The 27,838-nt window shown below is 45.6% G+C and overlaps 1 protein-coding gene and 1 long non-coding RNA gene across 7 annotated transcripts in view; both read left to right on the top strand.

The window, feature by feature from the left end:
• Positions 1-27,838, top strand: part of LARGE1 (LARGE xylosyl- and glucuronyltransferase 1) — a 544,237-nt gene that overhangs the window by 327,443 nt on the left and 188,956 nt on the right. The window lies entirely within an intron of this gene.
• LOC123386725 lies at positions 145-27,541 on the top strand. The gene is made up of 2 exons (XR_006601086.1): positions 145-23,655; positions 24,103-27,541. It is a non-coding gene; the product is annotated as an uncharacterized LOC123386725 (long non-coding RNA).

Below are 27,838 nucleotides of genomic sequence, written 5' to 3'. Positions count from 1 at the left end.
TTATTTTATTTTGTTTTATTTTATTTTATTTTATTTTATTTTAGGGAGAGAGAGCGAGAGCGAGTGAACTCCAATGAGCTGGGCAGAGAGGGGGAGAGAGAGAGAGAGAGAGAGAGAGAGAGAGAGAGAGAGAGAGAGAGAGAGAGAGAATCTTAAGCAGGCTGGACATAGGGCTCAATCTCATGACCCTGCGATCATGACCTGAGCTGAAATCAACAGTCAGATACTCAACCGACTGAGCCACCCAGGTGCCCCAGAACTTGCCTTTTTACAAGCTGCCTGGTACAGTCCAGACTGTGCATGCAGCCTAGATGCTCTACATACATATGCTTCTTTCATCACAACAGTCTTGACAGAGGGATAGTCCAATCTCCGTTTTTTATAAGAGTGAAAACCCAACACTTAAAGAGGTTAAATAACAGACCCAAGTCACCTCACTCGGACATGGCAGGGCCACAATGATAGCCTCTTTCCTTTGTCAATAAGCCCACAGGTTTTCAGCCCTGCTCCTTGTTGGTACTGAGCTGTGAGGATAGTGAGTGATACACCTGCCTTCAGGGAGAGGACACTCTCATTGAGAATTAGAAGGGCACACAGCTCCTGAGAAAGGACTGTGGGCAGAGATAGGAGGGCATGTACCAAGCACAGTGGCGCCACCATTGAGAGAATAGTTTGGGGACTGGGGAAAGACGTCACCTACATCATAAGATAAATTGGTTTTGTGCATTGGTTAGAGTATCTCCACGAAGGAAGAGGGGAATGGGACATTTCAGGCAGGAAAACAGAATGGGCCAAAGTCATGAGACATGAAACAGTATGGCGTGTTCTTTAGACTTCAGGGGGTTCCCTGTGGCTGGAAAATTAGTACAAAGAATGGAGCATGGGAGGATGGGTTGGAAATGTGATGGAAGATTGAAAAGTAGGCAGGAGCTAGGTCATGGTGGGGGCTGGCATTGGCATTCCATGCTGTGGAGTTTGGGTTTATTCAGAAGATAGTGAGAATCCATTGACTGTCTCTAAAAAGATTGACCAAGTCAGACCAGTCAGTTCCCAGTATGAAAAGGTGATGTGCTGTAGTGGGGGAATGAATTGGATGGTATAAAACCAAAAGCAAAATCCAATTAGGTGGCCATGTCAGTAATCCAAGTAAGAAATGATCATTGCCTGGACAAAGGTAGTGGTGGGATGCAATGACAGAATCAATTAGAAATGGATGGATGTCCAGATACAGTGTGATACAAGAGAGAGATTTGTAGATGACTCTTGTTTCACAATTTAGCAGATTGGGTGTGAATACAAGAGGAAGCATAGTGCTGGGTGAGAAAATGAGTTCAACTCTTCTACGTGTGATATGGTCGTGCTAGTGTCAGTACCGGAGGTTGATGTTTTAATGGTAGCAGATGCTTCCTCATAATATACTGCATTTATGCTCCACTGTGGTAGAGGTCCTGTTTGTCTGCTCAGCATCCATGTCCCCCTTCCATAAACATCGGCAGAATGTCTTTTTCTTTTGAAAACCTTGCGTCTTCTTGTCTTAATTGATTTTCAGGGGTGGTAATTCATCCCTGGCTGCAAAGTAAGGGCATGAGCCAGTTCTGGTCAGCGTCAGGACCCCAGCCATCTCCCTGGCTCTAGTGATTGATTGGTTCAGGGTGGTTATGTGCCCCATGCTGAACCAATCAGAACATGAGGCCAAGGATTTTTTCTGGAACTTCTGGAAAAGATTTTCCACTCCAGTCGCTAAACTATGAGGAGATGAGACTGGAACTTCCATCAGTCATTTTGCCACTGTGTCAGGGGCTCCTTGAGACCTCCCCTAGATTCTGTGATTTCCTAGGATGACTTACAGGACTCAGCGTGAGTCATACTCATGGCTATGACTAACTTTAGCAGAAAAGATAAAGCAAAATCAGCAAAGGAAAAGGTACATGGGTGAAGTCCAGGAGTAACTAGGCTCAGGCTTCCAGAGTCCTTTCCTAGTGCCATCATCCAGGTCACACTTCATTCCTCTAGCAATGAGTTGTGGTGACATTAGTGAAATGCTCTTCACCAGGAAAACTCATTAGAAATTTAGCACCTGGGATCTTTACTGGGGGCTTGTCATGTAGGCACCTTCTACTAGCCCATACCAAAATACCAGACTCCCAGAAGGAAAGCAGGTGTTCATAATAAACCATAATGTTTGCACAGTTTAGACAATGGGCAATTCTTACCAGGGAAGAGCGGGAACCTTCCTGGAACCCAGGTTCACAGGTGCCAGCCAAGGCCTAACTTGGCAAGCAGGCCTTTTAAAAGAGAAAAGTATCGGGCCGGCTGTGGTGCCTCTTTCCTGCACAGCTTTTCTGTCTGAGAGTTAAAGCGGATCTGAGAGCCTGAAAAGAGAGACCGATTCCAGATTACATTGTATTATAGTCCCTAGTTCCAGCCATGCCTGAAGCAGATTTTCCTTTTTTAATTTCTTAGGTCAATTTAAATTTCTGTCACTTACAGTCTTAAGAAGCACACTGGCCAATAAAACCTGTTCTACCTAAAATGTTCTTTTTTAACTTCTTTACCACATATCCCCATCACTGTTCCTTGTCTCAAATGGGGTCTTCCTCGGTGACCAGGACTAGCCTATAATAGACATGGTAAATTTTTGGCACATGAACAGATTTTCTTCAGTTTTTTAGAGGAGTATTCTGTCTAGATTGAAAAGGTAGATTTTGGAGCCGATTTATCCTCAAATGTGACCTAAATTAAAAGTTTGACCTAACTGAATATCTCCTTGATCTTCCCTTTTACAAATTACTCTTTCCTGAGAAATTGGCCATAGCTTCTAGTAAGTAGTGCCTCCCGCTTGGGCTCTGTCCTGGGCATTCTTCCTTGTTTGGCCTAATTAACTATGTCATCATTCAAGCAGATTAGGTGTGTGCCTTCCTGGGACATCAATTAAAAAATAAATCAGTGTTTGTCAAAGTGGAAAGGTGACACGTTGAAAGATGCATTTTCTTTCCAGTCTTGTATGGAAGCAGTAGAAAACAAAGGAAGTGTTGTAGTGGCTTTGCTGGCATGCTCACATGGAGGAAATAGGGACTGGAAGGATGTTAAGAGATTGTGAGCTAGTTTAGTGCTTTCTGTCGCAAAGGTAAGGAGAGGTCCAGAAGGTCTTTAATTTGTAAGATGCAGTTGCAGGAGAACTTAACTTAGGTACAGGTCTCTGTTTTGTCATTACTACTGGCCTTAGGCAGGTCACTCTACCTTTCTGACCCAAGGATAATTCTTTGATAAGTATTTATTGAGTACCTCATGCAGAAATGAATCTGTAAAATGAATGAGTTTGCCTGGACAATCTCAATGCCCCTTTCAGGTCTGCGAATCTTAACACAAATTCACATGGCTAGAGGCAAAGCCAGAATCACAGAAAACATGAGTCCTTTTCATGCCTCCCTTGACCCCACATTTATCTACCAGCAAGTCCTGTGAGACCACCTTCAAGGTGTATCCCAATCCAAGCCTAGGAGATGCTAAAAAATTAGTTATTGAATAAACAGAATTAGGTCTTCAGCTTCTGTGGCTCCTTGGATTCTAGAATAATGTTTGTTTGTTTGTTTGGTTGGTTGGTTGGTTGGTTGGTTGGTTTTCCCCTGTCTGCTCCTATAAAGTAGGAAATCATCTGCCCTGGAGTCTCCAAGGGGACCTGAAGCAGTGAGTTTCAAGGCAGGCATGAAACACAGTTTAAGACAGGAGTGGAGATCCAGTGAGGAGAATGAAGTCAGCCCCAAAGTAGGGTTCCCATGAGGATCTAGAACTTCTACAGTGAATGGTGACTAGCTGGCTTGGCTCAGTCCAGCGAGAAGCTCCTGACAGTGGGCTTCCAAACCCACACCAGGTTCTGGCCTCTGTCTTGGAGAGAGGTGTGGAAGCACCAATGATGGGAGGTGGGCTTTGAATACCTGTTGATGCTTCTCCATTGCGGCATATGCTAGGTGCCCATCCCTATAGCATTTGTTCCTCTGACTTAGGTTTTTAGAGGCACACTGATGCCCATGACTTCGGCTCTACGTTTTTGTTTTGTTTTGTTGTTGTTTTTGCTTTCACATTTTGAGGAAGAAAATATGTTTTCTTTGTAAAACAGTAAGAAGAGAAGTCTAGTCAGGACAGGGTGCAGGCAGCATAAAGACGCCCTCTGGGCATTATTGTAATAGTGAAAGAGCTTCATCTCCAGAGGCAAAAACAAGAATTTACTAGATCCTTTCGCAAACAGACTGCTCTGTCGTGGGCATCATTAAGGTTCACTACACTGATCCATTTTATATGTATGTGTCATGAATAAAACAATGCACGTCCGTATCAGCACAAAGAAAATAAAACTCCTCCTGTGTTTCTACTACCTAGAGTTCAGTGTTAACATTATAGTATATTTCCTTTCAGACACTTTTCCATGCACATAAAATTGTTTATTTTTTGTATAAAATTAGGATCCTGTTGTAATACTGTTTGCACATTATTGTGTTTTCTCCTTAACTACACGTTGCGGCCGTTTTCCAGTGTGATGTGCCATGTTGTTTTTTATGCTTCCTCATATCCTGTGGTATGGCTGTGTTATTATTTGCCAATCCAGGCCTTCTGTTTTAGATTCTTGGGCCATTTCCAATGGTTTTTGGTATTCTCAAGAAGAGCAGAATGCTCACCCTGTCTTTGGAGTCCTGAGGCTGCTGACATATGAAGCTCACTTAGCCTCATGCTACAATGTCATGGCTGCAGAGAGTCAGATAACCCTGTGTTCAAGTCCCAGCCCTGGCTGTGTGATCTTGGATGAGCCAGTTAACATCTCTCTGTTATACATTCCTGCTACGAAAACCAAGTACTTTCTCCCCAGTTCACAGGGGCTGACCTGAGGGTTGAACCCAGTCATGTACCTCTCTGTTCCCTTCCCTTCTCCTAAATGTAGTGTTCTTCAACACTGGCTTCAAGTTGGAATCAGCTGGGAGCTTTCTAAGAAGAGCAGTGCCCAGACCTACTCTCTACCAACCAAGTCAGAATCTCTGGTCTGGGCTCTGGATACAGCATGTTGACAAGCCCCTTCTATAAGTCTCCTGTGCCCCCAAGGTTGAGACTCCCTGCTCGAAAGTTTCGGCCCCGGGGTCTGCTGGCTGCTGTTGCAAAAGAGACATTGTGTCGTGGCTGTTTTGTCGTGGGGTGGTGAGGCAGGGTAGTGTTTGGAGACAGGATTAGAATCCTGGCACTCATGCCTCCCAGGGAAAAGTGCCAACCTGTTTATTTTGTGTCAAGAGCTCAAACAGTGATCAAAATCCAATCCGACATCATAAATACCAGAAAAGGTCAGGACTGGGCTTGCTCGTAGGATCGAGCGCACACAGCCGAGCTGGGCTTGGCGCTTGGTCAACTCCAAACTTTGAGCTGGCACACAGCGCCGGGGGGACTTGGCAGGGCCCAGGCATACGGCGCCCCAGCCACAGAATGGAGGTTCACGTGGCTCTGTTGCTTTTGCCGAAGGAGGAGAAATGCTATTTTCTCAGCAGTTGTTCTTCTTGACTCATTAGTGTACTTGGCATGTGGTTATTTTTTAACTTCTTTGCAAATATTCGTAGAAAGAGAAGGGGAGTGGAAGGCGGGAGATGTTGGTGTTTACTGAGCTTGTATTTTGTGCAGGCCCTCCCAGGATTGAAGGGGTGCCCCCCTCACACTGGGCCCACTTCCCTAGTGCAGCCGACGCACCTGAGGTCACCACCTGGCCAGCAAGTGGCTGAGGTGGGAATTTTATCTGAGGTCAGCATAACTTCAAAGCCTGTGACCTGTTCCTCAGGATTCCACATCTTAGGAGTTCAGGGGGTTTAATTAGACCATTTCTGGCTCATCCTATCTTGATTGTGACAATCAGAAGGAAATCCCACTGTAAACTATTAAAAGGTTTTCCATGTAAGTTTGTCAGGACAGCCTAGGGAATAGAACAAGACATACCTTTGTGGGTGACTTTCCCCATGGGGCTCACGTGGGAACCCCACTGGCTCCTTTACTAAAAGGACATCCCGTTTCTCAGGAACGGCAGTGGACTGAATGTCAAGTGCAGACGCCCATGGGCTTGGGGAGTTTACCTGTCGGGCCCTTTATTAACAGAGCTGACAGGAATCCATTACCCAGCCTTTCTTGCTCCTTGTATCTAAGTATAGATGTAGGAGCATCAGTACTTTTTATACCTTTTTGACTATATCCTACAGTAATAAATATATCTTACATCGCAATCTAAAGGAAAATGCGTGTATGTGTCTATATATGTATACACATACACATTATACAGACACAGCTGTGTAACTAAAACACAGTGTCTTCATAAAACAATACCTTACTAATGTTCAGCGAATTTTTATACTTCTGATCGATCTAAAGGATTTTAATTTTTAAAATGCTTGTCGAAACCCACTAAGTTATTTTCACACCCCCCTAATGTGTGGCACACCCTAGTTTCAAAAACATTGGACTGGAAATTCTCTTAAGATGGCTTTTTTTTTTTTTTCAACGTTTATTTATTTTTGGGACAGAGAGAGACAGAGCATGAACGGGGGAGGGGCAGAGAGAGAGGGAGACACAGAATCAGAAACAGGCTCCAGGCTCTGAGCCATCAGCCCAGAGCCCGACGCGGGGCTCGAACTCCCGGACCGCGAGATGGTGACCTGGCTGAAGTCGGACGCTTAACCGACTGCGCCACCCAGGCGCCCCGTAAGATGGCTTTTAACTCTGTTTTGAGCATTCTAAAATTCAGCAAAGCTGCCAGTAATCAGAGAGGAGATCATAAACTCATTTTCTAGAATGCATGAGCTGGAAGAGGCCACGGGGATCTCATTTAGTCTGTTCCCCCTCTTGTCTGGCCGACCTCCACTTCAGTGAGCTAACGTGTGGGGTGGCATCCAGCACGGTGGCTGGCACATGGTGGGGGACCCCATACATCTCATTGTCCTTTCTTCCCAGGCGGGTGTCGGGTTTTATTCATCTCTCTCTTCCTAGCTGCTAGTGTAATGCTCAGCACTGAACTCAGTAAATCGATGGGGAATAATCTTAAAAAAAAAAAAAAAAAAAAAAAAGGTGGCTCGGTTCTTTTTTCTCATTAACCTTTGGGGAAGATGGCTCAATCCGCTTGGATGATGCAATTCATTTGCTTTTGGTTTTGTTTTTAACTAACTGCAATTCAGGAGCACGTACTCAGTGCCTACTGTGTGCCTAGTAATGGTGGACATGGAAGATATCATATGGTGAGTGCACAAGAAAGGGAAGGCATCCTCGTTCTTAAGGAACTCCTGTATAAGTGAAGAGGAAGGGGGAGGAGAAGCAGCCGTCAAGTAATGTGGTCCTTGCTCGTGCAGGGAGTTTACCAAAGTGCTGTGTGGACATGGAAGATGGAGAACCAGTTCTGGTCGGGAGTGGCAGGGGCAAACACACAAGGGAAATACTCGATCTGGGCTTTGAAGGTTAGTAGGAATTTGTAGGGGCCAAGCAGATGGTAATTCCAGGCAAAAGGAACCTCTTAGAAATGGCAAAAAGGAGTGGTCCCGCGGGGTAGATTTGGGGGACATTAATTGTGGCTAGGGCTTAAGCTCCGGGCTCATGGGGCAGCTGGCATACACAGCAGGTGGTTAAACACTCGGCCTTGAGGCACAAAACACAGGTCTGAATTTCAGGCCCTTCTTTCTACCTGTGGTAGGCTGAATAATGCCCACAAAGATACCTTCGTCCCGATACCCGGAACTTGTGGAAATGAAACTATATGGCAAAAGGGACTTTGCAGATGTGGTTAAGCTAAGGGTATTGAGATGGAGAGGTTATCTTGGAAGATAATGGGTGAGCTAAAAATGTAAGGAGTGTCTGTGATATAATAGAAAATATATATATTTGGTCTTTGTCCCCAGTTGCTGACACAGAACTCCTAAAGTTTTTGGAATTTCCTGGGTAATACGAATGTCTTTTACTCTATTGAGGCTACTCTTAATGAGCCCCTAGATAGCTTTAGGATGGGGCTGGTAGCCAGAAAGACCCAAGGCATGGTTACAGCATTGAAATCTTCAGCCCCCTTCCCCTGCAGGCCCCCTACATCCAGAAGGGTAAGGGGGTGGAGGCTGAGTTAATCACCAGCGTGTCATTTAATCGATCATGCCTATGTGACAAAACCTCCATCAAACCCTGGGAGTTGATGGGCTTCCAGGTTGGTGGGCACCTGGAGATGCCGGAAGGGTAACACACCCAGAGATGACGTGGACGCTCTTATGCCCCTGCCCACGCATCTTGCCCTATGCATCTCTCCCGTTTGGTCATTCATGAGTTAAACCTTTTATAATAAGCAGGTGGTAAGAAAGTAAAATGCTTTCCTGAGTTCCGTGAGTCATTCTAGCAGGTGATTGAACTTGAACAGTGAGGGTTGTGGGAACCCTCGACTTTGTAGCCATTTTGGACAGAAGTGTGAGTAACTTGGGGACCCAGTACTTGGGACTTGTGTCTGAAGTGGGGCAGTCTTGTGGGACTCAGCCCTTAACGCTGTGGGTCTGTGCTGACTCCAGGTAGTTAGTGTCAGAATCGAACTGAGCTGTAGGATGGTTGGTATCTGGAGAGTTGGCTGGTGTGAGGAAAGGTCCTACATATCTGGTGTCAGAGGCGTTAGGAGTAGAAACAGCGGAGAGGGTCCTTCCAGGAAGAGACAGGGTGATCTGACTGTGGAGAGAAAGGATGTGATACAGAAGCAGGGACTGGAGTAATGGCTCTGAAGCCAGAGGCAGTGGCCACCAGCCAAGGAACGTGGGCTCCCTGGTAGCTGTAAAGGACAAGGAATCCGATTCTGCTCCCAGAGTCTCCAGAAGAGAGCAACCCTGCCGACTCCTTGATGGTCGCCTAGTCAGATTCCGTGCTTCCCTCCAGAACCGTGAGGTAATACATTTAGCTTCAAGCTACTAAGTTTGTGGTGATTGTTACAGCAATTAGGAAACTAATGCAGTGTCTAGATGGCCTTTGGGATTTACTTCTTTAAGCCGCGTGTGTAAAAGTGGGAGTAAATGGGAATAATCATGCTGACAGCAGCAACCTCACGCTGTGTTTTGGTGAGGACACGGGGATTAGCCAGCTCCCTGGCATGTAGGCAAGATTTATTTGTGGAAGTAGATAAAAATAAGAGACCTCATCACAGATCAGAATGACTTTTTGCTACCATGCTTGTTGGCTTGTCTTTGTTTCTAGCGAAGCACCAAGCACTGAGGCGAAGGGACCATATCTGTTGGGTTTATCCCTGTCTCCCCAGCGTTTGGCACGGCCCTGGCATGTTTTGCATTCTGGAATTAATTGATAAACGATTGGATGCATGCTCTGTTGTATTTAGAGGTTCCAGATCAGAGAGGGGAAATGCACAGCACAGAAGGCCGTTAACAGAGGGAGAGGCAGCAGGTAAGGAGACCAGTGTGGGCCCCACAGTAATCCAGGTGAGAAGGGGTTTTTCCTGTCTGGCTAACATCCCTCCTGTCATACTTTTATGCTCATGCCCTTTAATTCTGTTCGCAGAGCAAGAGAACAGCTGCACACTGTCCTCAAATGGTCTCTTCCCTACCATTAATTTGTTCTTCAGCCTTCTCTTCCCAAGCAAAATGACCCAAATTATTTTGGCTTTCCCTTATTCATAGGACAGCGTTGTGAGGCCTTGCAGATGTTGCAGATGATGGTCCAGAGGATAGATTTGGTTTGCACACGTGTTTTAAGGGATCCACACATACTTTTTTTTTTTTTTAATGAGAATTATAAAACATGGCAGATTGAACACATGTGTTTATTTCTGGACCCTCCCAAAGTCTACTAAAATGGAAGGAAAGGAATAAAAAATGACACAAGTTCACAAGAACAGAGATAACAAGAGAGGAGAACGGACAAGGGCATCAGTAACTGTGGGATCTAGAAGGCAGATGGGGGGCACTGCACCCCCATAGCTCTGACGCCACCCACCCCCTTCACGCACACATGGGGTTGGGACTGGACGCTGGAGTGAATGTCGGGAGATTGCCTCCAAGTCTGTGTCCTGGACAGAGAAGACCCCTCAGTCTCCTCCTCTACCCAGAGCTCAGAATATGTGTGGCAGGTTTCCTGTCCTTCTAGACAAGAAATTGTTTGATGTCTGTGGGGAAAGGTCCCAGCCCAAGAGTCTGGCACTGACGTTTAGGACAGCCCGTGTGCTCACTTGAGGTCATTTTAAGTTTCTACTCTCAGCTTCAAACCCAGCCTCGTGTGCTCTGCTCTGCAATGCTGGGGCTGGGACTCTGCTAACATTTTAGTCCTGCCCTTGGCTCCTGTGAGGTTCTATGAATAGGGCACTAGAGGAAAACTAAGGCTGGAGAGAAGAAGGGGCTTGCTCCTGCTTATCGACAGTCTGTTTTTTGCAGGACTTCCTCACCTGGGCGTGCAGTTCATTCCAACTTTAGTCTATCCCCTCCCAACACCCACATTGTGGTGTCTCCTTCTCAGGGGCCTGGGCCCCAGGTCTGAGGGGGGGGCCTCCCTTCCTAGCTCCTAAACTCTAGTAATCCTAATTCCTCACTTCCCTTTGTTGTGCTGGCTCTCTGAATGGCACTTGTCACAGGTGCTATTTATGTGACATTTCAGTATTTTCCTTTTGGCTTTTCCAGCCCCCCCATACCTAGCTAGCAACCCTTTACTAAGGTTCCTCTGGGTGGGGTTCCTCTTCCTTGACTGGACCCTGACTAATGGACCTAATAAGAGACCAATACTTGTTTCATCACCCTTTAGTGAAGGCCAACAGCCAGGAAGTCCACCCACATGAGATACTGGTCAAAGGGCACAAACGTCCAGTTACAAGATTAAGAAGTTTGGGGAATCTAATGTACTGCATGGTGATTCTAGCTCATCATACTGTATCATACTTGAACAGTGCTAAGAAGGTAGATCTTAAATGTTCTCACCGCAAACAAAGAAATAGTAATTATGTGATGGGATAGAGTTGGTAGCTGATACTCTGGTGATAGTCATTTTGCGATTTATAGGCGTATCCAGTCAACACCCTGTGCACCTTAAACTTGATGGTGCATGTCTGTTATATCTCTGTAAAGCTGGGGGGGACATTTAAAAAAAATTTTTTTTAATTAAAAAAAAGTTTTAAAAAGCTTACCCGTGAACTCAAAGCTGCCAAGCCATTTTTAGTGTCTCATTCATATCTACTGTGAAGAGTCAGTACACATCAGAGGAAAATCTCTAATATAAAAGCCAGAGGTCCATTTTGACAGATGAATGAAAGGAATACCTAAGAAACAGAGATGAGGGAGAAGAGGAGCACTCAGGTAACTTTTGGTCTTAAGAAAGTTAGTAAATGGCTCTGGGCTTCTGTGTTCTTGTAAAGAATATGGGGATGACAGTACTTAGTCTCTCAGGAAATTGTTGGGAGCTTAAATCCTGTAACACCAACATCTAGCATAGCTCTTGACACAGGATGACGTAAACATTTTGTTAATAATAATAATAAGTAGTAGTAGTAGTCAGAAAAATTCTTGGCTTCATGTCCCTGTTGAATGGGGAGCCTCGCCACCTAGGTTCTTTCAAATGACTTTGGGCTAATGAGAAGAAAACACAAACTAACAACTTATTGAACACCAAGTGTCAGTCTCTGGGATAACTCTACATTATCCTGCTTATTGCTGGTAAAAGTCCACGAAGTCTGGGTGTTTTACACCCACTACATTAGGAAACCGGGGTGCGGAGAGTACTGCCTGATTTTAAAGCTCCTGTCAGCCTCTTAAAGGGGACTGCATGCCCAGAGAGAAAGCCTGCCGTGAAGTTTCGAAGGGGCCACATGGGCAGACAGCCTCTTATTCTGACTAATTTAAAACCAGGAAGGTGTTCCGAATAGGACACAGCTGATAAGAATAATCCCAAGTGAGGGCTCGTTCCTTCAGGCATGGACAGGGCCACCCAGCAGCTGACGATGTTAATAAAATTGTCAGGCAGCTATTAGAATAACTTAAAATTATCCAGATTTTTATAGCTACCTAAAAAGGCCAAACGGCTCTTGTCTTTGCCCATAAAATGAACATCTGTTAGCTCCTAAAAGACTAGTATCCGTGCTCAGTGGCTGGACCTCAGTCCCTCTCTCTTCCTGGGATGCTCAATTATGTACTGTTTTTTTTTTTTTCTTACCCCCATCTCTAAAATGGTCTGTCCCTACAGCAGATACATCTGCTTGATGTTTCTTTGTTCTAAATATTTTTACCTTTTTTTCTCCCACTGAAAGAAACCAAGCATTCGAGTTCAACGCATGTCTTGAGCTCTAACCTATGCCATATCTTGCTCTGTGCTGGCTCTTCGGTATACGAGTTCGTGCTCTCCGTGTCCATTCCTAGTGAATTAATAGCTGGGCGTTATCCGGCAGTCATTTTCAGGCCAATTGTGCTGACCGCTGTGCTTGGCACTTAGAAATTAGCATATACCTCTTGTATGTACAAGGGGAAAGGGTCTTAGGACTGAATTCTTTTCCATTCTGAAAATCAGCATAGTCTTGGGGTGCCTGGGTGGCTGAGTCAGTTAAGTGTCCAGCTCTTCTTGATGTTGGCTCAGGTCATGATCTTATGGTTCCCGACATCGAGCCCCGTGTTGGGTTGCACACTGAGCGTGGAGCCTGCTTGGGATTCTCTCTATCCCTCTCTGCCCCTGCCCCACTCATGCATGTGCACGTTCTCTTTCTCAAAATAAATAAACTTAAAATCAGCACACTCTTAATGTCATGTCTTAGAAATATCAGGAGGGGCTGATGAGCCCAGAACTTAAGCCAGCAGTGATAAGCACTTGCAGACAAGGACCAGGCCACCTAGCAGCTGTCTGCTCTTGGGTCAGTGACCACCTCAGTCCACCTCAGTGTTTTTATCTGTAAATTGGGGATGAAAAATCTCTGCCCTAGAGTAACTAGTTTCTGGATTATTGGAGATGCTCCATGAGACATACACAGAGTGGCACCCAGCACAAGAGTAGGGGCTGAATAGATGGGGCTCCTAGTCTCCCCCCTTTTCAGGACTTCTACATCTGTGCATCTATCTGTTGCCTGCACAAACCCATCCTAGAGCCTGTGGGGACAGAGACCAGTATAACAGGTGTTACAGGTGGGGGAAAATGGGACACAAAGAGATTAACAAGTTCCTAGATCTCACACGAGGAAGACTTAGGTTAATACAGTTAGCATGTGATGGAGTTAAAGGATATATGTGGCCCTCTTCATTTCTGGTTTTTTTATTCATTATTTAATAAGCATTAATTAAGCACCTACTATGTGCCAAGCATATCAGAGTTGGATACCACTGCTACACCTAAGTTCATGGCACAATTACGCTAAAATGGCTTTCTGGATCATGTCAGCACTCCTAAGGCTTCAGACCCTTCCGTATAAGCCCTGCCTTGCAAGTAAGGTGTTCAGCCTCTGTTGTACGCATCCTTTGGAAAGAAGCTAACCTCACAGGACAATCTTCTCTGCTTCTGGACATCTTGAGCAAAGCTTGGATAAGCCTAAACCACTGCCTGTCTTCTTCTCCCTGTTTAGAGTCATGTCCTCCAAGACCCAGAGCTGAGGCTGATTGATTTTCTGATGATGTCCTTTCAGGTAATTAACGGCTGGCTTCATGGCTGCCTGCAAGGCTTACCTCCGTCAGGCCCAATGTCTGAATTCCTCTAGGAAGTGGGATTCCACGTTTACCAGGATCTCTGTCTGGGGTGGCAGCACATGATCACAAAACCAGCATAGGACCATACTCATGTTCCACTCTGCCATTTTCTTGCTGTGTGACCTTGAGCCAGTGAGTCAGTCTCTAGGCTCCTCAAAAGGAAGGGGCAGTCACAATGATGTTGACCCAGGATAGTTGAAGGATTAATTGATGTAGCTTTGCATGATAGTGCTGTATGTGTGTCTAGCTGTCCACACGGGCAGCGCTTCTGACTTGATGGGGTCAGGTCTCAGGTTATGGATGAAGATGCTGACGTACCATCAGGACACGTGAGCCTCCAACCTCCCAGCCTGGAACGTCTGTTAGAAGGTCAGGGTGAGGCTGGATCTCAGTGCCCTGTATGTGCCCTGAATGACCGGGTGGAAAGTCAGGATGGCCAGTCTCTGCAATGCCTGAATTCCTGCTGTGCACAGGGTGGTACCTGATGGCCAGACAATAAGTAGCGTCCTTCCAGTCCGGAGAAAAGGGCCAGCTAACCAAATGATCATATCCGAATCTGAGTCCATATGCAGGCTGGTATTTCTCAAATTTGGATGTGCTTCAAAGTCTGTCTCCTAGGGAACTTTCAGACCATGGGTCCCGTGCTTGAAGATTCAGATTCTATAGGTACGGAGTGAGGTCTGTGCACTATGAGACGGACACAGTTGACTTCAGGGGGCACAAGAGAGCAAACACACCTAACTTCTCAATACTGGTGAGCTGAGGTCGTATGAGACCTGGGATAAAAGGACATTTTGCCCCTGGATTGTTTGGTCTTCGTTTTTAGTTTGCTGGGAAAATATAAAACCAGTGCCATTAGGAGGCTTATCTGATAGCTTTAAAAAAAATGCTTCAGTGAAACAGTCTTGCCCTACAGGAAGTGAACATCTTTGGTTTGCCAAGTTCTAGGCCAGTTGCTATATATGTCACTTCAGTTAGGTGAGCTTTTGCTGCAAGTGACAGGGCTTTAAGCCATAAGGAGGTAGGGAAGCCCAGGGCCTTTGCAGCAGCTCCACGGTGTCCTCAAGACCCCAGATTCTTCCCATCTTTTTATATTCTTAGTGTGTTGGCTTTTTGTCTCCATACTTCTTGCTTCATGGTTGCAAGATGGCTGCCATGGCCCAGGCCATCTTATCTTTACTCCAGGGTCTCTAAAGAAAGATAAAGCAAGGCGAAAATCCTTTCTCTTCTGGAAGTCCTACCTTTTCATTGAGAGTAAGAACCTCCACCGCTGTGAACTATGTCGTCTTTCCTTTGGGGTACTTAGTGCTCTCTGCCCTGCCAACAGCTCTACACATTAGGCTGCTTTTTGTCACCTGTGTACTTCATTGCCCACTATCGTTTTTGGCTCCAGGTGCCCACTTGGTAAATGCCCTTGACTGGATTCCTGTAGGTAATTAGGTATCCACAGTAAATTAGGAAGATTCTTAGCTACTGCATTTGGATGGACCTTAGTGGTGGAGTTGTGATTCCCACGGTGCTGGTTCAACCTGAGGGGCCACCCAACCTGAGGTTGGGTTGATAAAGCAGGAGGCCATCACAACACTCAGTGGCGATGAGCCAGGTATTAAAGAGGGTTTGATATTTCTTCTAATGAAAAGCACGCAAGATACCATTTGAAGTTCATCTTCCTCCAACTCTTCAGAGAGTTCTTTTTTGGTAGGACATGGCTGGTAGAAAAGATACTGGGGAAGTAAAAAAAGAGAGAGAGAGTAGAGAAGATATTCACCGTTCCATGTTTAGGGAGTTGGGTAAGGGAGATGGAACGTTGTAACTTTTGATGGTGGGTGTACAATAATTGTTGTAGTTGATGAACCTCTCCACCTTGGAAAGTAAGGGTATAAGACTAAAGAATTTCACAAATGTAAATACTGAATATAGTGCCCCATATTTAGTAGACATGTATTAAATTATCTGCTATTATTAATCTTGGAAACTGTATGAGATTTGACCCTCTGAAACCCACAATTTGAAGGAGAAGAAAGGAGGTACATTAATTACTCTGTGCAAAGATCTATTGCTAGAACTTTTCTTTTTATTCCTCCAATAGACTGAGATCGATATTAATATACTGATTTTACAGAGCAGAAAATTTGGGGGCCTCGGAAAGATTAAGCTATTTGTTCAAGTCCAGAAATCGGTTTGATTTATTTTGTTTCCTTTACTCTTAAGAAACTAGAACTTTCTATCTCCTGGACTTCCTTCTCTTCTCTTTGTATACTAATTAATCAAATAGTCAATTAACCCACTGTTCAATTAAAAATACAGCAGATGAGGTCTGGGGATGCAGAGATATAGTCACAGGCTTGCTCCCATGCAGCTGTTTAGTTGTTCAAGCTCAGAAGTATCTTGGCACCAAAGCTGTTCTTCTGCTCTTCCATATGGGAACTGCGTTTCTGCCTACGGACGTCTAGCCCTGCTCTAGGGTAGGGTATGACTTGTCTTTTAGGAACACCGGCTCATTCTCCCTCCTCTCCTTTCTGGGCCTTCTCTCTCCTCTCATTTTTCCCTCTTGCAGTTACAGTTCCTTTCACCCACATAGTCAGTCACTTTCTCTTTGTGTTGGCACTTTCCTTGAATGGGGTCAGCATCTGGGCAGATGGTTGTACCTTCCACAGAGGAGCCAGGGGACCGCAGACTCTGTGGCACTCAGAAGCTGGGTCAGGAGGTGTCACATCAGATACAGGGGCATGTTAAGTCATCTTGATGGTGGAGAAATGGCGACAGTGGTTCAAGTTGACGCTCATCTTTGAGGTGGTCTCTGAGCTGCCCACCATCCCAGTACTTCTCACCAAGAAAGAGTCATGTCAGGATTGATCTCCCTGAAGGTAAATGTCCCCTGGTGCTCCCACCACATCACCTACTTGGGTCTTTGGAGCCCCTGCCACGTGTCAGTGTCATTGTCACTGAGCCAATGTTTGTCAACGTGCATTCTGAGGACCACCAGCCTAGAAACATGTGGGGCTTCCTTAGGAAAACAGATTTCCAGGTCCAGGTCCCCAGACCTACCAGGATTTGACCTTGAGATCCATATTTTTACCCAACTTCATGGGTCACACGGATGCAATCTTTGGGTCATGCTTTGAGATAGGCTTCTTCACTCAACTGTGAGCTGCATGGGAGCAAGTCTGTGACTGTATCTGTGCAGTCCCAGCACCTTGCCTGATTATTTTTTTAATTGAATGGTGGGCTAATTGAGTATTTGATTAATTAGTATACAAAGAGAAGAGAAAGGAGTTCAGGAAATGCAAGTTTCCTGAGAGTAAAGGAAAACAGTATAAATCAGTTGCCCTGAAAGATCAGAACGGCCTTTGCAACTTAAGAACTTGTGTTCAGCGTTTTCCGTGTGAACTCTTCCTGGGGCCCCATTGTCGCTGCTCTCCCTGGATCGTGTCAAGCCAGACCCTTATGTGGGGAATTTACCTGTATTGTGAACAGACGCCTGCACTGGGCTTTACTCATCTGATGAGTGCTTCCGGACCCTAAGTCTGGTTTGGGCATTACCTTCTCCTGAAGCACATTCTGTTTTTCTCCAGATCAAGCAGGGTCAGTCTCTCCTTTACTTCACTGCCATCTCTTTCTAAAACCGGCCTCCTCAAGAGCTTTGCTTTGTGTTATTTAAAATGTTCACATCTCCCTTATTAGACTAGAAGCCCTTGAAGACCGAGAACTTCATGTGCTGTGTACATAGTAGGCACATAAATCCTTCCGGAATAAATGGTTAATGAAGTGACCAGGTTCTGATACCAGCTCTGCTTCTTAGGAACTAGCTGACTTCATCTCACTGCGTCTGATTTTCCTGAATATCAGAAAATGAATAATTAAGCGGTGGATCGTGCTGTGAATGGAGGAGATACTAAAAGACGGACTTGGGGCTCTTTATTATCATTTGTAATACATAGCAGAGAGAGCAATTACTTTAGCTCATCTTCCAAAGTTGGAAAGATATTAGTTAACTTTGCTTTGACTTTTTTCCCCTCGTAGTAATTTTTTAGCAGGCATTCATTCATGGGGTCTTTATTGTATTGGGTAAGCCCGTATCTTTTTCTTCTTTTTTTTCTTTAGCAGCTTTATTAAGATATAATTCACATACCATAAAAGTTGCCCTTTTAAAGTATGTAGTGCAGTGATTTTTAGCATAGTCAAACATTCAAAGAGTTGTGCAACTATATCAGAACTTTTTAATTTTAGAACATTTTAATCACCCCAAAATAGATACTTCTCAGCCTTTTGTGGTCACTCCCCATCATTCCTCACCCTGCCAGCTCATGGCAACCGCTAGCCTACTTTCTGCATCTAGAATTCACCTAGTCTGTTTCATATAAATAGAATAATACATTATGTGATCTTTTCTGGCTTCTTTTGCCTAGCATGTTTTTAAGGTTCATCCACGTTGTAGCATGTATCAGTACATCATTCCTTTTTATGGCCAAGTCCTCTTCCATTGTAGGGTTATACCCCATTTTTTAATGCATTCATCAGCTGGTAGACATTTGGGTTGTTTCCACTTTCTGGCTCTTAGGAATAATGCTGCTATGAATATTGCATAGCTCGTTTTTGTGTGGACATGTATTTTCAGCTCTCTTGGGAATATACTAAACAGAAGGTCTGTTTAATATTTTGGGGAACTGCCAAACTGTTTTCCAAAGTGTCCCATTTGCAAGCCTGTATCTTAGACCTAGCCTTTCGTGTGCTAAGAATACCAACGCCCGTGTCTTCGTTGAAAGCCAGCTAATCAGACAGGTGAAACACAGGTGACGAATGTGGAACAAAGAGCTGCAGACTGCTCCATCACTGCAGCCACTCTGAGGCCCAGTTCAGACACAGTGAGTGGGTCCAGTGTGATGGGAAAAGACACAGAGGATCCAGGGCTTAGGGGTCGCCTTGGGACAGATGAAGTTGTTTAGCCGTGAGGCAAAGGCAGGATGGTATCTAAAAGGTAAATTTCCATGACGGGTGCCTGCATCCTGATCACACATCATGTATCACTTATATTTGTTTTTCTTTCTCTTCAGTGGCATGCAGCAGAATTGCTTGAGAGGCTATTTCCTGCAGCTTTCGGCTTCCGTCTCTCTACTTTGTACAATAGTTACAATCAAGGTTCATAATACCTCCAATCTCTTACCGGAGGTCACACCTTCTATGCTGCAAATCGTGCTGATACCATGGCCCTGAGGTGGCCACTGATTTGCCCAGGAGACTGTTTTTCATTGAAGGTGTTTTCTCTGGGCCTCCATCCTAAAGGATTAAGCAGAGCCTGTTAGAGCCGGCAGGTCAAGGGTCCCTCTGTTCTTGATGGCAGAGCAGGTAATGAGACCTTCTGCAGTACGGGGTCAGCTCTGACTCTTGTCCTCCTTTCTCCCTGCCCTAATTATTATTTGTCTCAACTGAGGTAGGACTTTCATCTTTATGACAACACCACACTCTCTAATGGAAAGATTCTAAACAAAAGATTAACAAGCATTTAGACCCTTCCTAAACCAGAAGGTCTGTGTGCTAAATCGACAAATGCAAAACCACCTCAGTGGTAGCAGCCTTACTGCATTTCAGACAGAATTCCCTGGGGTCCCTCTTGCCAGGTTTCTTTGCCACAACAAACTACCTCTACCAGAGATAAATTCCCCTGTAGAGACACTGGAAGAGAAAGGGCTCTCTGGACCATGCCTAGTGACAGTGGGCTGAGCTTTTCTTATGGCTTCTGTTTGATTTGAAGGTGTTCTGTTTTGTTTTAGCTTTACCTTGTGATTTTTGGTAGATCAGTGACTCCAGCCAACCAGGAAGCAGGAGTGGCTTTTCAGACCTCTAGGAGGCTCACGTCTGTATTGGAATGAGAGAAAGGTTTGACTGAAAGGCTTTTGGGATGAAGGCAGTTGTCTGGCACCCGAACTCACTCTGGAAGGGTGCATGTTGGAGGGAACGAGAGAACACGGAACGGGATGATGACGCAGACGTTCTGGGGTCCCAGGGTTGCGTTGGTAGTTTCCCAGGTTCAAGTAAACACATTTTACATGGGACCCTATACTTGGAGCATTAGAGATTTTAGAAGATGATGAGGGCACAAAGAAAAATAAGTACGTTAGAAAGGAAATGGCATGAGCAGTTGCCAGGGATGAGAGAGTAAAAGGAAGTAGCTACAGTTTTGAAAGCAATGGACAGTATCAGGGAGGTGTTTGCAGTCAGATGGGACAGGTCAGGTTCCTGACTGCTGGGTAGTTAGTTGACTCTCCGTGTATGATAAAGTGGTACAGAGCTATTCACACAGTGTGCCAACATCAGTATCCTGGTTGGATATCGTACTGTCCTTAATGTCAGACATCACCATGGGAGAAATTGTGTGAAGGGTACATGGGACGTCCCTGTGCTATATTGCAACATCTATAATTATTTCAAACCAAAAAAGGTTCTGTTTTTGTTTTTGTTTTAACTTGGGAGGAAAAAAAGGAAATAGTACTGCAAGCAGAAAAAAAAGTAAATGATGCGATGGACAGGGCAAATAATGTCCTAGCGTCTAACTAGGTGTAACCTCTGTTGCGCTTCTGACAAATAGTGTCATTTCAAACCAGAAGGCAGCCCCTGGTGGCTTGTGTGGTGTCCATCGTCAAGATTCCCCAAGAGGAAATTGTTTGGCTCATGTCACACACAAGGGACTAATCTCAAAATTGTATGCTAAGAACTCCTAGAAATTAACATGAAAAAGACCAACAACTATGGTCAAAGAATATGAACACATCATTCACAGAGGAAGAAATACAAGTGGTTCCTAAACATAAAAAAGAGACTCAACCTCTCTCTCAAAAATTAAAAAAACAAACAGTTATGCATATAAGACTATACTGAGATACCACTTTTAAAATCTGAGATTTGCAAAGATCTGTAAATTTCTTTAACACATTCTGTTGACGGAGCTGTGGGAAAGCGGCCCTCTCAGGCTTTTCTGGTGGGAGTATGAACGGGCGACTCGGCAGAACTGACAAAATTCCTGGAACACAGAAAATTCATTTTGTCCTTCCCCAGTGATACAGTTATAGCTGGAGCATGGCTAAGCAGCCAAGGGCTACCCTTCCCAGCAATGTGTCTGCTGCAACTCAGCAGTAGGATGCGAATTAAAAACGTGCCTGTGTATGCGTGTGCGCGCATGCACATTTGCAGAAATAGCCACAAGTTCCTTCCTTCCCTGTGCGCATGCCCTGCACCACGGCTTTGCAGCCCCGCCCATCAAGAGGAGGAGTTTGTCTTTACTTCCTGAATCTGGGCTGCTCTTAGCACTTGTTTTGGCCCATGGGATGGGAGCAAATTCAACCTGAGCAGGGACTGGAAAGCTTTGGGGCTCACCCCTCTGCTGCCTTCTGCTGTGACGTGAACACACTTGGGCCAGCCTGCCAGAGGGTGAGAGACCATGCGAAGAGAAGTCCCTGTCGCCTGAGCTGCCTTATGAGGGTTGCAGAGGCCATCACGTAGTAGCCAACCCCAGCTGATCCACGAGCCAACTACAGATGCTGAGCAAACTCAGCCATGAGACCATGCGTGGTCCACCTGCATGTTGAAGCCAGTACGTCTTGGGGTGATTTGTTACACAGCAGTGCGGGTCCCAGTGTGTTCTTTCCGAGACAAGTTCTCTAAGAACCGCATATGCCCTGTCATGCTCTCTCTTCACCATTTCATCATCATTCCTGAGATAACTCATAGTTCAATCTCATCTTCAGTTAGGCAGGCAGTACCAGCAAATATTCATCAAGACTCTACTTGGCAAGTGCTAAGGACTCAAAGTCAGATGCTCTGGCTTCCGGAAGCTTACCTTCCAGCAAGAGATAAATAGAAACAGTTATTTCAGGTGCTGGCAAGTGCAGTGATGGGAGTAAATTGGGAAGGTTGGGATGCCCTCCCTCAGTTGACAAGGAGGGAAGTGTAGGGCACTTAGCGCTCAGTGCTTGCCTTTCACAAATGAGCGAAGTAAGTCACAAAGTGATAGCTCGTGTTTTGCACAGTAATCCCGTGAATTTCCTGCAGCCTGTGTTTCACAGAGCATTACAGAAACCAGGACAGAAATACAGAGAAAACCATAGGGAGTCCAGCAGAGCAAACCCAGGATTAGGACTCCACTGTGGACTGCAGAAGCAGTCGGAGAGTGGACTGTGCTTCAGCCTAATGCACAGGGAGTAGCTGGACATGTGTCAGGGGCAGCGTGAGTTGGAGATGACAGTTCTGAACTGCTGCGCTCTGCAGAGAGAGGTCTGAGTTCCCTGCATGCTTGTTAGAAATGCAGAAGCCCGGAGGATGTTCCTTGCACAATTGTGGGATCCAGAAGACTACATTTTATCACCCCTGTGTGCAGGGCTCAGGCTCACAGCAGTTTAAGAACTACTGAAATTGATGAATCACGGTCTCTTACAAGAGAGACAAGCCTCTCGACAAGGGAAAGCCAGCTGGAGCAACTTTTTAACCCAAGGAAAAGAAAATGCTCTTTAAATAAATACCAAGAAATAAATCCCCCTTTCCTTCAGAACACAACTTGGAAATGTTGTCTTTTATGTCCGACATTAAAAACAATGTGGGCTAGTGATGTAGCCATCCCAGATCAGGCCTCTGAAGAAATGAGTTGTTTCTTTTCTTCCCCCCTTGTTCTTTACTTCTAAAATATTGTTTCTTCTTTTGGTTAAATGACGGACTTCAGTAGAGCAGAGAAGATGTAAAAATAGCAACTATTTAGAAGAAATTTGGGAAGGGAATCATCAATTTTTTTTTTTTTAATGTAGGAAGTAAAGTCCTCAGGGGTGGGAGATGGGGAGCCTAGTTTGTGATATGGAACGTGAAAGATGTGCCCTTTGCCCCATGAATGAAACCTGAAGGGTCTGGCTGGGGCTTCCTTTTATCAGCTCAGGTAACCTGCCTCAGGACCTGGATGGAGCTTCAGGTGAGTTTTAGAGGTAACAGTGCCCCCTGCTGGCGTGAGTGGTTTTTAACATTAGAACTTGCAAAATCCTGGGCCCTCTGTGTCTGGGGTAGAATCTGTGCCTTAGCCATCCACCTCCCAGAGTTCCCCGGTCTCCTTGGGGTGAACCTCTCTCTAGAGCACACGTGTCCTCCTGACGTGTGGGCAGCTCAGAGGCCTTCAGGGTTTTGCCAGAGATCAGTGTGCAGGAGGAGTTGGATTTTCACTCAGCAGCTTAGGCATATCCGTGGGATTTCATTCTTCCTGTGGAAGCCAAAGTCCCTTTAGACTGTGGTATCAGGTGGCCGCAAGTGAAACCTTTTATTTTCCTTTTCCTAAAACACGTTACAGCCAGCTGACTAAATGGAATTTTTCTTCGTGTCTGTTCTTGCTAGGTATATCAGATTATTACCAGAATTTTAAACCTTGTCTAGTACCCCCAGCCGTATCCCTTTGTCTGAATCAGTCTCTTAGGGACCCTCCCAGGAAATAGCTGGCACTCTTTTTACCGTGGACTGTCAGCCTCATTTCTCACACATCGACCCCTGTCCTGGAGAACTGTCCGTGGCCTGCTGACTTAGGAGGGTCCCTGTGGGTAGAACTTATGTGGGATCCTGTTATGGTCAACACTAGTGGAGAAGGACCCGTCGGCCAGCATTCCATGTCCTGAGCCTACCACTTACCGGCTGTGTGATTTGGGCAGGTGGTTTAACTTAATTGGGCCTCAGTCTCCTCATGTATAAGATGGGGATGACAGTAACAGAATCTAACTCATATGGTTAGTGTGACCATCCAGTGAGGTAATAATATATGTTACGTGTTTAGAACAGTGATTAACAAAAGATGCTCAGTGCACATTTGCCATTGTTCCAGCTCCTTCACTTAAAGGCCCGAAGTTCTCCTGTGGTTGTCTTCTTGGCCATAAAAACAGCCTTAAGTCCTATCCTGAATCCCACTGCCTTGGGAAGAGAGAGCCCCAAGTAATAAAAAGTCTATCTAAAGATGGTAAGGAATGTCACCTTCCACTTGTAATCTCCTGGACCTAATTGCTGGGGTCCAACTTTGTGGCCTTATTGTTGTAGAAGAAGCCACTGTGGCTGACCCAAATCTACCCCTTCCTTCCCAGGGTGTGCTGCGTCTAGTGATACAACAGTTGGGTGCTGGGCCAGTTCCTTGCCATGCACCCCATTCCTAAGTCCGGGGAGGAGGGGCTCTTACCTGGGGTCCATAGATTATGGTAGTTCTCAGACCCTCAGAAGGTATGTGCAGAACTGTTTGTGTATTAGGTGCAACTTTGGTGGCACTGTCACACATGGGTTGTCATTTCTTAGACGGAAACTGTCACGGATGTGAGAGTGTGCCCCTGATACTTGACAGGTGATCATGAGGAAGGGGAGAGTTGGTGGTGAGGGAAGTAAGCTTGTAACCACCTCGCAATTTTTCATCCTTCAGCTTTGCTCAGTAACGGAGAGTTCGCTTTCCCGTAGCTCAGGTTGTACCGCCTCAGGATTACCAGGCAGTGCTTATTCACAATTAAGGAAACTATGCAGGGGAAGAAAGAAAAAAAAGCCACATGCTACCTTCAAGAACTGGAGATTTTCATCACTTCTTTTGAATTATTCACACTCCGTATTCCCCTTATTAATGCAGATAATAAAGAGTTGGCAACATTTTGGAGGTCTGGGCCCCAACACAAGAGTGTTTGTTTTCTTTTTAAAGCTCCAGTAAACATTAAAAAAAAAAAAATGATGGTGCCCCCCCCCCCCTTGTGGACTTCTGTGGGGTTCTTGTCATCACTGTCTAGTAAGTGGGAGAGAAAAGGGCTTAAACAGGACAAAGTGGGGAGCACTTCCCCCAGTGATACAGGCACTGGTCTTGAGGGTAACGTTGGCCGGTCCTCTGTGGATGGTGTTGTGAGCAGCAGATTGACTGTGTAATTTGTGGAGCCCATTGCAAAATTACACGTAAGACCTCCTCTTTCTAGAACTGTTAGGAATTTCAGAATGGTGACAGCAGAGTGTTAATCCAAGTGCAGCTTGGGTTTTTTGTGGCTAAATGGGTCATAAGACCATGAGGCCAGCCCTGGAAGGGTGCTGGGATGGGGGCTTATCCCCTATGCTTGCCACACTTTGAGCATCTGGATGTTTGCTGTGTCTCCATCACAGTGTGCACATACCTGCCTCATGGCTTTTACTTGCTGTCCCTCTGCCTGGAAGTCTGTGCCCCCAGGTCACCCTAGGGCCCACCTAGGTTCCTGCTCAGACGTCACCTTAGCAGAAGGGCCTTCCCTGAGCACCTTCCTCCAAATAGCACTCCCTGCCTTTGCAAACACTCTCCCTTACACCCTTTGCCTCAAAGACCTGACTCTCTCCATACATATGGTTCATCATTATTGCTGTTCTTACCCCAGTGAAGTGTAAGCTCTTGGAGGGCTGGGACTCGATCCGAGCTGCTCACTGCTCTGTGTATTCTGTAGGGCTCGCCCAGTGCCAGTCACACCTTTGTTGCTTGGTATGTGTGGAGTGCCTGTGTGGGGATGCTTTTTGCCCTCTGGCAAAGCCAAACCAGGTGTGAGGGTTCAAGAGAGGGCCGAGGGTTTGCTCTTGACTCTGCCTGCTTTTATCAGTGATCTGCTCAGGCAGAAGCATTTCTTCCTCTTGGTCTCCATGAGTCTGATTCAGACTCTGTGCCATTTGTAAGATTCAGGACCTTGACTATGAAACAGAAAACGGGTGTTGGCACGTAAGAGGCCAAAGTCGCCACTGAATTTTAAGAATCTGCTGAAACACACTACTTCCTGCCATTGAGTTTGCAGCTGTGGTGTGGGACGGTTCTGAGGTCAGACATGCTGGAGGGAGTGGGGGATTAAACATAAGGTGACCTGGCTTTTGACTTCAGGGTTCTCAGAGCCCTGTGTGTGCTGACATGCACTGAATTTCACAAACTTATTCATTCATTTCACCAAGTATCTCAGGGCACCGTTCATCTGTGAAGTACACATCGGGACACCCTGGTGTTTTGGCAAATGCCTGTTCCTGGACTCTGCACTCCCTTCCAGGCAGATTAAGTCAGGAGACCCCCACCTCCTTACCTGGGCTCTTCAGTCTACAAAACAAGGATGGCATTTCTAATTTTATTATTGAATGTGTGCTGAGTGAGCCCAGAATTCTTGTCCAGCTGCAGCGCTCTGGAAAAGACAGTCCTGGCTTTCTATTCTCTAATTGCTGTCGATATTCCTTCCTTCATTCAGCCAGCCAGCAGATGTATGCTGAGTACCCGTCATGTGCTAGGGATTCTTTGAGCCCCTCAAAAAAGAGCAGTGAAACCAAACCACATCTCTGCCTTTTGGAACATACCTTTTCATAGATGTCCAGGATGAGCCACTGGCATGGATAGATTTGCTATCTCTCAAGGTCTCGATGCCTCAATTAGCACTGGAAAAGCCACTCATAATGGTGTGAAAGAAGGAACGTTTAGGCCCAAAGTCTAGAGACCTGAATTACCATCCAGGCCTCACCACCGACAAAAGTGGCTTTGAGATCAAGAGTTTACCCTCTGAAGTCACACCATACCAGGTTCAATCTCGGCTGTGCTGTTTGCTGACCCCTTGAGCAAACAACTTCTCAATATCAGCTGGTAGTTTTCACATGCCGTATAGGGCCAGGCACACCACCTGCTGCCAAGGAAATACTGCACGTCAATTCCTTAGCGCAGTGCCTGGTTCCTGTGTGCACATGATGCTTTGTCCATTCATGTTGTTTGAACCCTCTCTGAACTTAGGCCTCTTGCTTTGGACTTTGGCTGTCCCTTTCTATAAGACCAAGTGTTTGTTTCAGCTCGACATGGGTCTGTTTCAGACTCAGTTTAAGTAGTATTGGACCTGGGATGATTGTCTCTCCTCCACATATATACTGGGGCAACTAAAATATGGCAGTATGAGGTCTCTATATCTGTGCCTGTATACAGATACGTATCATATATGTGTACGTAAGTATACATATATGTACATATGCCTTATCATGTGTGTGTGTGTGTGTGTGTGTGTGTGTGTGTGTGCGCAAAGAACCTCAGCTTGTAGGTCTATAGAGCTTTTCTGTTTCTGTCGTTGCAGTCTGTAGTCCGTATCCCAGCTCCTGAGCGATGATGCATTTTCACATATGGGGGAGTGCTCCAGGGTCAGAGAAATTAATTTCTGCCCATTCCAGTGCAAGGATTCTATCAATCCTTGTGTGGTCCATGGGGATTTTTATTAATTTCCTCTTTTGCACGTACTTTATTTCTGTTTATTCTGCTCTCCTGGATCTGTCATCATTCTGCTTACCGTTAACTAGTTTCCTGGAGCAGAAACATCTTCTTGCTGCTGGTCTCCGTCATCTGCATGCCAATTCTACGATTCAGGAGCCTGGCCATACAACTGTATGAAATAGGAACCAAAAGGTTCTGGAATTGCCCCATGCTCAGTAATACTCAGATTTCACAAGGGTTAGCCCATTTAGCACACAAAGGAATCTCAGCCAAAATTTAGACATGGGTAGCTTTTCCTATTACCTTGAAATTAGTCTCGATTACCCTTAAATTATTGAAGATTGACCGCCATGCAAAGTGGTTTCTCCTTTCATTAATCTCACTAAATGGCTGCATTTGTTACAAATCTTTTTTCCCCCCCTCTCCAGCACGATTCCTTTTCTCAGAAAGGCTCTTCTGCAGTACCTTTCTTTTACATTCCTTACTTTTGTTTGAGCATTTTGATTAATGGTCACACCAGAGCACATCCTGACAGCCCTGCTTCTCACCTATGTTTCTCCAGCAAAACGTCTGAATGCAATGTGTGCATCTTCCAGGATCCTTGGGTGTTAGGTGCCACTGCCCCCCTCCCCATTGCCCCCCCCCCCAAAAAAAAAAAAACCTTGGTCAGGGTGATATAGCACATCTCACTCGGGCATTTAAAAAAGAATGTAAGGGGCGCCTGGGTGGCGCAGTCGGTTAAGCATCCGACTTCAGCCAGGTCACGATCTCGCGGTCTGTGAGTTTGAGCCCCGCGTCAGGCTCTTGGCTGATGGCTCAGAGCCTGGAGCCTGTTTCCGATTCTGTGTCTCCCTCTCTCTCTGCCCCTCCCCCGTTCATGCTCTGTCTCTCTCTGTCCCAAAAATAAATAAACGTTGAAAAAAAAATTTAAAAATAAAAAAAA

The sequence above is a fragment of the Felis catus genome, chromosome B4, assembly GCF_018350175.1.
Source record: "Felis catus isolate Fca126 chromosome B4, F.catus_Fca126_mat1.0, whole genome shotgun sequence".
Taxonomy (NCBI): Eukaryota; Metazoa; Chordata; class Mammalia; order Carnivora; family Felidae; genus Felis; species Felis catus.
The sequence above is the reverse complement of the archived record's forward strand: the minus strand, read 5'-3'. Positions and strand labels throughout refer to the sequence as shown.